Below are 10913 nucleotides of genomic sequence, written 5' to 3' on the forward strand. Positions count from 1 at the left end.
TGCAAGCGCACTCATGCATTCTATATATATTATCGTTGTCATACTCATGTTTCATGAACATCAATTAGTGTAAACAAGGGCTATAGTTGTATGATCTCTCTCAAGAACAAGAACTGAACATCAATTTTTATATATTACAATTTCGGTGCAAGAGTTAAACAAAGTGAGCTCATGGTCGAGTGACATAGGTGCATATATTTTAACCAAAGGGTGAGGGTTTGAATTCCACAAAATTTGCAAAAATTTATTTTGTTAAATTTGTCATTGCCACGTGGACAAATAAAAAATAATTCTATAAGCCACATATTAACCACAGAAAAATATAAATCATTTTCACACGCCGTTAGTCAAGTCAGTTTTTTTTAACAAAATTTTAATCCAAGTGACTAACGCCGACACAAAAGTGAGATATGAGGACTTAGACAAAAAAAAAGATACATAGACCAAAATCAAAAACTCGCTAACTTACGGACACCAAAAGACTATTTAAGTCATAATATTAAAAGAAAATTGAAATTCTTTTATAATAAATTCATCAAAAAATCTTATTTGAGATTAAGAATTTCAACATCAATATTATTTTAAGAATTTTCTTCTTTTTTTCTTACATGTCTCATACTTATATTCCAAATTTCTAACCTTAGGAGACATAGACAAAGAATGAAAGAAAATTTAGAACCTAAAAATTCTCACAATTTTTTAAAATTAATTTTACAACATTAGAGTTGAATTAGACAATGTTGAAAATGAATTAATAAATAAAATTAAGAGATAATTAGAACTTAACAAAAAAATTTACAAATTAGTAAAGAAGAAGAAGAAAATAAGAGGAGTTAACAATTAAAAAAATAATTGTTTATTTAGACCGTCCATCTAAGTATTCATGTAATATTTAATAAATTAATATGTCTTAGATCGTAAAGTTGTGTGTATGCGTGTTCATATGTTAATTTCACTTCCACCTTAAATTATGATTATAGTTCTAACAATGGTATCAGAGCTATGGTTAGATTCGGTGGTGGAGCGAAAGAGGTGTCCTAATGTGGATTAAGGCTAGTGATATGGGTGACTCACTTGTGGGAAAGATTATTGGGATTCAAGTGTGAGTGATTAAGTCCTACATCAACAATATATATATATATATATATATATATATATATATATACATATATATATATATAATATATATATATATATATATATATATATATATATATATATATATATATATATATATATATATATATATATATATATATATATATAACTCACTAATCAAAGACTTGACACATAAAGTCTTTCATATGATTGTTTTCATTAAGGATGTCTTATATTAGTGGGAGTCACTCATTTTTTATATTTTATAATTTTGTTTTGATATCAATTCATACTTTATGCTAATATTATACACATAAACAAAGTTTACAAGGTTATTATCGTTATAACCATTTATGTATCGTTGGTGCAGCTATTAAATTTATAAATTTCAGTTTGATCTCAATAAAGACTTTAGTTGAACCAATTAGAAATAGACATGATTCAGATATCACAATACATGAAATTTTGATACTACTCATTAATATCAATTTATATCATCAAGTATATTGATGTGGTGGTCGTCGGAGTTTTGTCACGTTATGCGTCAGTGATGACCGCCACTGTGGTCCTATTATTGATGTGTGGGATGTACCAAATTGTAAAGTTAAAATCTAAAGATAATTATTATTCAGATGCCCGTGTAAAGAACTATGATATAATTATAAATTGATATATTGTCCAAGTGGGATATTGTTAGAATATTTTATATTTAAATATTATTTATTTCTTCTATTCCAATAATTATTATATGCATATATATTGATTATATTAGTTATTTATCAAATTAAGAGTTTTAATTGATTAAGTGAGAAAATAAAATTAAAAAGGCTAATTAGATTTATATTAATTAATTAATTAATTAATTGGATATGAGCTTAAATATGAGCGGATGTGAGAATGACTCATTTCAGAATAATAGAAACTCTAAATAGTCATCACACACACACACATACACACACACGCGCGCGTGCGCGCGGACACACACACATACACACACACACACACACACACACGCACACACACCACACACACACACACACACACACACACACACACACACACACACACACACACACACCACACACACACACACCACACACACACACACACACACACACACACACACACACACACACAACACACACCACACACACACACACACACACACACACACACACACAACACACACACACACACACACACACACACACAACACACACACACACACACACACACACACACACACACACACACACCACACACACACACACACACCACACACACACACACACACACACACACACCACACACACACACACACACACACACACACACACACACACACACACACACACACACACACACACACACACACACACACACACACACACACACACACACACACACACACACACACACACACACACACACACACCACACACACACACACACAACACACACACACACACACACACCACACACACACACACACACACACACACACACACACACACACACACACACACACACACACACACAACACACACACACACACACACACAACACACACACACACACACACACACACACACACACACACACACACACACACACACACATACATATATATATATATATATATATATATATATATATATATATATATATATATATATATATATATATATATATATATATATATATATATATATAGTCTATGTTCCCTAATGTAATATACAACAAAGACATTATATCTTCTTCCCATCCGACGTGTGTTTAATACATTACAAGTACTGGTTGAGAAAGATCCACAAGGCAACAAGTGTCACTCACTTCTCTCTACATTTTTTGTGTTTGAGAATTACCATTGTCATTGCCTAGAAAGCGTTCTCCTTGGATATGTCTAGATATTCTTGTAATTTTTAGTAGATATTGCATATATTTGATTTCTCCAATATATGTATGAAGGGGTATCGAATAGTGCGTTGACACAGGATGGAGACACAAACGATTTACCCATTACAATAGGTTTGTATAAAGGTTCAACCCTAATCCCCTATTTTTTTTTACTTAATTTTGGATATTCTTATGGAACATATCCAAGAGCTTGTACCGAGATGCATATTTTTTTGTAGATGATATTGTCCTTCTTGGAGAGTCAAATGAGGATTTAAATAAGAGGTTGGAGACTTTGATACTTGAGAGGTTAAATTTGAACATCTTGTAGAATTGGTTATTTTATGATACGCGTTCAACAGAAGGAAAACCATAATTTAGATATGTGTTGCTTAAACATTTGGGAGCAACGTTTTAGTATTGTCTGTGATTATTTGTTGTACAAAAACACTATGCATCATTTGTGAAATAACGGAAGAGTAACAGATTTTCAACAGTTCCATTGAAGACTGAACTAGTTGTAAGTGAGGACGACATACCGAACCAATATAAATACCAATGTACCATTTTCTCTATCCCTCTCTTTTAAATTTATGTATAGTTTGCATGTTCATAGGTTTTTATCGCTTTCTAGATTTGTATGGCCTTAGAGCTTTATTGTTTTCTAGAATTGTATGTTGTTAGGTTTATCGCTCATAGAATTTTAATATTTAAGCTTAGGGCTATGTTAAATTCTATATGCTAAACATTATTCCTCCTAATTATATGTGTATAAATCGTAATATTGGATTCTCTCTTAACCAATAAAATTCCATTAAAAAATTCTCGTTGTGAATCAAGTTCATTTAATTGGCGCATTGTATGTTAGTAGTTTCATCATTTTTATTTTCATTATATTGTCTTATAATTAAGTAATATGTGAACTCAGTCCATAATGAATATTTTCTAAAAATAGAAAATTATGGTTTTATATTAGAAATTATTTAATTAATTAAATTAAAGAGAAAATATGAGTTAGTAGAGAAATAAGGTATAATGAGGAGATTTAGAGAATAAGTTGGGGGTTGTAAGAAAAATGCATAAATGAGAGAATTATATCTTATTTATAAATAGAGGATTGTGAAAATTGAGGGAGGTTTATAGTACGTGAAAAGTAGGAGTTGGAGAAAATGTGAGAAGAACAAGTTTAGGGCTAAGAAGAGAAGAACAAATTCTGATTAGAGAAATTGCTACTAGAAAATCTAAGGTAAGAGGGAGAAAAGGCTTTCACTATGGATGTATTGCATGATAGGATAGAGAAGAGAGGTTCATGCTCTCATTAGGGTTGTACGGTTCTATTTTTGATGTGTTGTTATTGTGTTAAAATCTGAATAATTGATGTTTGGATGTGCTTGATTATGTGATTGGAAAAATTTATGAATCATTATGTCGCATCCGCGAAAAAACAACCGGCGGGAGCTGAAATAAAAACCCAACACAGAGCCGCCACTGCGCGTTATTTATCCCAAGATAGGGAAAGGAAACGCTCAGAGAAACCTGGAAAGGAAATGGTCTCGCGACCAAAGAGAAAGGGTAAGGGAGTCGGTTACGCAAGGGGAAGGTATTAGCACCCCTCACGTCCGTCGTACTCGACGGGATCCACGTTCTAAAATAAAGAAAAGGTTGCTAAACATCACACACACACACGGGGAACGCAGGTGGGGTTAAAAGAAGGGAGCTCGATAGGACGCCGCATCCTATGCCTACATATCTTGTCTGGAACAAATATCAGAGCCACTGTAGTTCGGCTCACGCACGCCAAACAAACACAAAACGCACAAACAGATGGCAAACATGGAGCCCGACAACCACTCGATGGAATTACGTCAGCATCCGAACCAAAACACGCACAAAACGGCAAACGTGGAGCCCGACTGCCAATCACTGGACTTACGTCGGCATCCGAACCAAACACACAATCAGATAACAGGTAAACACACACAAAAAAGAAAAAAAGGTGCCCGGAGAGGTCTCGCACGACCTCCTGCCTACATACCTCGTCTGGAACAAGGATCAGGGCGATGTAGTTCCCCCTAAAGGGAAAGAAAACCCAGCCAGAAACCGAGGGAAGACACACTACCAGGGAGCTGGACTCGAGCCTAGTGTTGTCATGCATCGTTACCCTATGTTCAGGTTTCTACCTACTTGCACAATTGCAAACTAATCCTATCCAGGAAAGAAGCAAGCATACAAGCATACAAACAGAACAAGCATCTCAAGCAAACATGTCAAACAAATATTCACATAGCACACACTATAACCAGTCAAGTGGGCTCAAACAATGGGTTTGACTGCCGAAGCAAGTCATCTGTACATGTGTAGTATTCGCTCTTAACCTTGCCATTACGAGGCTAAGGTGAAGCAGATGAAAAGGTGAAGTGAGGATGAGACCTCACAGCTCTTATCCCTGACCAGGGAGAGCTTCAGACAAAGGAGCGTGGGTCCAGAATGGAGGGACCCTTCTACGCTCAAAGACTCTGACTCGATTGTGCAACAGCACAGGATCTTGGGTTTGTGCCCCAATGCATCAACACACAGCCGTGCGAGCAGAGGGACGACTCACAGAATAGTGAGGGATAGATTGCATATCCCTAACTTCCACCAATTGCCTCATAGAGGACTTCACCTGCTTAGGCACAATATTAAACAATCACAAGCATCGCCTCTTAAGGAGGACTTCAGACAGTTTGCCCGGCCAAATAACAGACCGGGTCTCCAGACTACATGAAGAATAGAAGTACTACCTCAAGTGGTTTAAAAACCAAGCAACAGCAAGCAAGTTCTTAAAGAACTGTAAGCAACTAAAGGTACCTGAAAACAATCAAGTATCATCAGTACTCAGACAGACAACAATAAACAGCAAATGTTAATCAGTCAGACTATACAGATTAATGCACACAAAGGCAAGCTATAAGCTCAAGCTCAAGCTTCACAACCTACAAAACAAATTCATGTTAGTTCTCAACATCAAACAACATCAACTTAATCCACTTGGTTCAATCTCCTTAATCATGGTGCTTTTCATCCTGAAAAATCAAGCAAATGTGAGAGACAAGACCACTAGGCCAAGCCTAGGGTCCAAAAAGTGAGAAAAAAATCTAAACAACAAGGGATCTTCAACCAAAATCAAATTAATGCAATTCAAAAGCAAGAGCACTTAATCCCATACTCATATCACTCATCATATTTATTTCATGACCAAAACATGTCAACTTAGGTCAAATGCAACATCCAATGTTCAAACAGAATGAATTCCATCAAAAGCATACCAAAATAATTCCAAAAATCCTCAAATAATTCACACCTAAACAGGACATATTCAAGGTATAGCATGTCAATTTTCAGCTTAATTGGACAAAAGGAACTATGTCAATGAAAATCAAGAAATACAGACACAAATATTCAAGCCAAACCATAACATCAACACATGCATTCACTTCAAAAATTCACAAGTCAATGAAAACAATTAATAAATGAATGGGACCAAAACAGGGATGTCCTATCATGTGTCTATAACCAGCATACCAAATTTCATCATCATCCAAAACCATATGAGCATTTCACACAAGATATTCCAAACATATGTCACATGAACTTGCACATTTGACCAACAGAGATGAAAAATACCAATCAAATTGAAAATGCCACATAAAAATCCAGAAAAATGTACATAGCATCTCAACATATCAATGATCCATCATACAAAATTTCACTCCATTTCAACAATCATAGGCCAGTCAAACAATTTCATGAAGTTGCCCTAGTTAGGTGTGACACAAACTGTCACACCTAAGTTCAAAAATTCACATCTCACACCACAGGTATCAAAAATTCACAAACTTTATATGTAAATCACCAGCAACATGTCTAGAATCACCACAAAAATTTTCAAACATTTCTTTTAAGGCAGGAGAATTTCACAATGGAAATGGCAAAATGTACACAAAAATGACCTAAGTCAAACATCCCTAAGCAAAGTCAACAATTCATCATGCACAATTTCTAAAATTATACTCATTAAATTCTAGAGACAAAATGGGAGCTATAGAAAAAATCCTCATATTTTTGTGACCTTCCAATAATTTTCTATGAATTTTTTAAGGTTTATATGATTTTTAGAATAATTATTTAAGTGTTTTAATTTAATTAAAGGTCCAATGGCAAACTGGTAATTATGCGCGCCCAGGTTCAAAACGCACAGCTTCATTTTTACGCTGGCATCTCGTGATTGGCCAGAAACGGCGCTAAACACAAATTCAAAATGGCATTGCATGTGGACGGATCAAACGCGTTTTTTCTCCAGAAAATTCATCTTCATCTTCATCAATTTTCCAGAATTAGTAAGAACACGAAGAACACTCAATCTCAACCAAAATTTGCAAACTAATACTCGTTGAAAAGGTCTCACTCTCAGGATCTCAAATATGCAAACGATTTCAACTAATTCTTCCTAAATTTTCTGGATCGAGCATTTTAGGTTTTGCTCTCAAATCTTCTAATCAACATAACTTCCTCTACGTTCATCCATTTCTAAAACTAATTACATCATGATAACCTATGTTCTTCACTCTTCAAAACGCACACCATAATTGAAGCAATAGTGAATCTCGAATTCTAACCTCAATTTGAAGGCAGTGCTGAAATTGGAGTTGTCAAGGAGTTTTGATTCGAAACAGATGAAGCTTAAGCTTGTGGAAGTGGACTGGAATGCTCAGGTTCGATTGAATTAGCTTCTAATGGAAGAGTTCTTCAAAAGCCATGGATGCACCTTGCTTGAACAGTTGCGACTGGTGAGGAGTTTGATGTTGATTTCCAAAAACAGTCCAAGAAGAAGTTGAATGAAGATCAAACCAAAAAGAATTTTCGAGTTTGATGAAGAATTGGAAGAGATTTTGTGATTTTTGCCTTTTGTGTTCTTGAAGAATTTTGGTGAATTTGGAGAATTTTGAGATTGTAATTTGTGATTTCTGGGGATTGTAAAATTCTGTTAGAGTTTGTTATGATTAAGCTTAAGTACCTCCAATTAATCAAGCTCCTTAATCATCTTAATTAACATAATGCAATGTTTAGCAAAATGTCATTTTCCAAACTAAGGGCAAAATGGTAACTTCACATGCCAGCTCATTGACAGCTCATTGACAGCTCACACACTCTCAAAATGACATGTGTGAGCTGTTGCAACTTGTCTCATGTTGATTGGATGTGTATTTTGGAATTTCACTATGTGATGGCACTTTGTTCATTTTTTCAAGTTCATTTCAAAAGTCAATTCTCAAACCACAAGGCCTTGGCATGTTATGAGCATTCCAACAATTTTCAAATGTCATTTGTGAAGTGTTGCAAAAATCCCCATTCCAAAATTCTCATTATTTCTCAAGTTGGACAATTTTGCCCCTGGACTTTTAACTGTACAGTTGAAATTTGACTTTTTGCATTGACCATTTTTGAAGAAATCCAATTATGCACCATGAAAGTACATGTCAAATGGAGTTTGTGCATAAAAAGATCATTCAATTTGGACACTCCATGTGGAAGTTATGCCCCTCTGATTACGGGTCATTTTTGAAATTGAATGGACCATAACTTGTCAACCATACATGGGATTTTCAAGTTCTTGGACTTTTTGGAAAGGTGAGACCAAGATCTACAACTTTCATGTTGAACAAATTTTCATTTGAAGCTTTTTTGGACACGTAATTTTGAGGTCAAAAACTTTCCATTTTTGGAAACTTCCATTACAAGTCACTTTCTATTTTTGGCAGTTTTTGTTCTGACTTGATTTCCTCCATTCTTGAGCTCTGCAATGTCAAAGAACACTTGTTCCAACATGAATGAAGTGTATCCAACTCATTTCCACCTCCCAATCTATCAGATCATGCACAGTTGACCACAAAGTTGACTTTTTCAATTGATAGATGAATTTAGCAATGCATTGATCAATCTGAGCCCCAATCTTCTTATGAAATGGCTCAAGGGTGAAACCCTAGCCTCAATAATCTCAATACAATCATAGAATGATCCCCATATCCATCATAGACCCCTTCTCCTGATCATGCCCTGACTGGCCCAATGCAACTGATTAGGGTTGACCAGTGGTCAAAACCCTAATCTCAAGGAATCCTGATCCAACACTTGATTCTGCTGATGATAACAAACCATGATGATGATGATGTATCACTTCAATCAAGATGAAGACCAATATCCTTTGAGAATCATGAAACCCTAATTCATAGCCCAATCCTCAGATGGCCAATGATCAATCAATAAAACCCTAGCTTGCACTTTGACTTCCTCATCTTCTGAACCAGACTTGGGAGGATGGCTTGCACAATGTAACCACATGATATGCAATATGTAATGCCTAATGACCTAAAAATGATATGTAATATGTTAATGCTAGTCCCAAGAGAGGAGGGCAAATTTTGAGGTGTTACAGCTGCCCCTATTCAATCCACTATGAACCTGTCGATATGAACAGCCTCGGCTTTCAGATGATCAGGATGAAGAGTGATTGAATACCAAGAACAGACGAACAATTTGCACTCTGATGGGATAATAATTAACAATGCCCGTCAGAATCGGCGAAGAAGAAACTTGAAACAAGAATCCGTCTAGTACGGAGAAAACTCGGCTCGAACACCGAAAAACGTCGACCTGGATACCAAAATAAATGGTAACACAGGGATAACCATGGTCTGAACACCACATCCGCTCGGGATTATTATCTCTTTCTTTTTATGCTTTTCTTGAACCCCGAAATTTTCTCTATTTTTTTCCATTTTCTTGAACCCCAAAATTTTCTCTTGCGCAAATGATCCTCGGATCCCTGCATTTGAACCCCGCTCTCCTGTTTGCCAAATAATGAACCCCATTCTCCGATTTGAACCCCAGTCGCCTGACGATAACTCGCGATCGCCAATATGAACCCCGTTCTCCAGAAAATGCCGCAACATCTCATTTTCTCCATTTGAACCCCGTCTCCAGAAAATGCCTCAACATTTCCTTTTCTCCATTTGAACCCCGATCTCCAATCTCTCGTGATAATTCCGCTGGCAACGTCGGAAATAACACCAAACACCACTCTGAGGGCGACATGTCAGAGGGTATACCTTCACAAAAGGAAGGTAGCATGTGTATCTCTTCCTCAGAAGACACCTATAACGACATCCATTGGCCTCAGCCAGAGTCTAAGGTGACACATGAACAGAAGATAATCCTGCGGACCTCATCCTGGATATAATCTTCAACTCCAATCTCCATTTGAACCCCAGAAAATGCCTCAGCATATACTCTTCTCTGATTGAACCCCGATCTCCAGAAAATGTCGCAACACTTCCCTTTCTTCATTTGAACCCCATCTCCAGAAAATGCCTCAACATCTCCTTTTCTCCATTTGAACCCCGGAATCGCGCTGATCGCGTAACGTCTTCTGATATTATTTCCATCTCTGTCCGACGGAAACATTTCCTCCAATATCGCACTACTGGGGAACATTGCTGATCTGACGTCGTGATGCTGAACTCCTTAGAGTAACACTTTCGACCAGACACTGACTGATGACTGGGAAGAAACTCGACGTTTACTGGACATCGAACGATGATGTTTTACAGGACATCAAAGAAAACTCGACCAAACATTAAACAATGACTGGGAGAAAACTCGATGTTTACAGGCATCGGACAATGATGTTTACCAGACATCGAACAATGATGTTGACAAGACATCGAACAATGATGTTTACATGCATCAAACAATGATGTTTACAGGCATCAAACAATGATGTTTACAGGCATCAAACAATGATGTTTACAGGCATCAAACAATGATGTTTACAGGCATCAAACAATGATGTTTACAGGACATCAAACAAGGATGTTTAC

The sequence above is a fragment of the Lathyrus oleraceus genome, chromosome 7 (assembly GCF_024323335.1).
Source record: "Lathyrus oleraceus cultivar Zhongwan6 chromosome 7, CAAS_Psat_ZW6_1.0, whole genome shotgun sequence".
In the NCBI taxonomy this organism is placed as follows: domain Eukaryota; kingdom Viridiplantae; phylum Streptophyta; class Magnoliopsida; order Fabales; family Fabaceae; genus Lathyrus; species Lathyrus oleraceus.